Genomic DNA, 836 nt, shown 5'->3' on the forward strand with positions numbered 1-836 from the left:
ATTGGCCCCCACTCTCTTCTGGCTTGTAGGGTTTCTGCTGAGAGATCTGCTGTGAGTCTGATGGGCTTCCCTTTGTGGGTAACCTGACCTTTCTCTCTGGCTGCCCTTAGCATTTTCTTCTTCATTTCAACCCTGGTGAATCTGACGATTATGTGCCTTGGGGTTGCTCTTCTTGAGGGCTGCTCTGTATTTCCTGGACTTGAATATTGGCCTGCACTGCTAAGTTGGAGAAGTTTTCCTGGATAATATCCTGAAGAATATTTTCCAGCTTGGATTCATTCTCTTTGTCACATTCAGGTACACCTATCAAATGTAGATTAGGTCTTTTCATATAGTCCCATATTTCTTGGAGACTTTGTTCATTCCTTTTTAGCCTTTTTTCTCTAATCTTGCTTTCTCGTTTTATTTCATTGAGTTGGTCTTGACCTCTGATATCCTTTCTTCTGCTTGGTCAATTCGACTGTTAAAACTTGTGCATGCTTCGCGAAGTTCTTGTGTTGTGTTTTTCAGCTCCATCAATTCATTGATGTTCCTAAGTTGTCTATTCTCATTGGCATTTTGTCAAATCTTTTTTCAAGGTTCTTAGTGTCTTTGCATTGGGTTAGAACATGTTCTTTTAGCTCACAGAAGTTTCTTATTAGCCACCTTCTGAAGCCTGATTCAGTCAATTCATCACACTCATTCTCCATCAAACCTTGTTCCCTTGCTGATGAGGAGTTGTGATCCCTTGGAGGAGGAGAGGCATTCTGGTTTTGGTGTGTTTGGCCTTTTTGCACTGGTTTCTTCCCATCTTTGTGGATTTATCCACCTATCATCTTTGTAGTTGCTGACTTTCA

The sequence above is a fragment of the Sapajus apella genome, unplaced genomic scaffold (genome assembly GCF_009761245.1).
Source record: "Sapajus apella isolate SASKATOON/1434 unplaced genomic scaffold, GSC_monkey_1.0 scaffold32, whole genome shotgun sequence".
NCBI lineage: Eukaryota > Metazoa > Chordata > Mammalia > Primates > Cebidae > Sapajus > Sapajus apella.